The 340-nt window shown below is 45.6% G+C and overlaps 1 protein-coding gene across 2 annotated transcripts in view; it reads right to left on the minus strand.

Annotated features, from left to right (window-relative positions):
• LOC110443094 (E3 ubiquitin-protein ligase RNF123-like) overlaps window positions 1–340 on the minus strand; it is a 46763-nt gene that overhangs the window by 6792 nt on the left and 39631 nt on the right. The window lies entirely within an intron of this gene.

Here is a 340-nt window from a genome sequence, read left to right on the forward strand (position 1 = left end):
CTAGTCGTGACTAGGCATAGTTGGTAGAGCTAGTCATGACTAGGCATAGTTGGTAGAGCTAGTCATGACTAGGCATAGTTGGTAGAGCTAGTTGTGACTAAGCATAGTTGGTAGAGCTAGTCGTGACTAGGCATAGTTGGTAGAGCTAGTCTTGACTAGGCATAGTTGGTATAGCTAGTCGTGACCAGTGTAGTCGTGACTAGGCATAGTTGGTAGAGCTAGTCATGACTAGGCATAGTTGGTAGAGCTAGTTGTGACTAAGCATAGTTGGTAGAGCTAGTCGTGACTAGGCATAGTTGGTAGAGCTAGTCTTGACTAGGCATAGTTGGTAGAGCTAGTC

The sequence above is a fragment of the Mizuhopecten yessoensis genome, unplaced genomic scaffold (genome assembly GCF_002113885.1).
Source record: "Mizuhopecten yessoensis strain PY_sf001 unplaced genomic scaffold, ASM211388v2 scaffold716325, whole genome shotgun sequence".
NCBI lineage: Eukaryota > Metazoa > Mollusca > Bivalvia > Pectinida > Pectinidae > Mizuhopecten > Mizuhopecten yessoensis.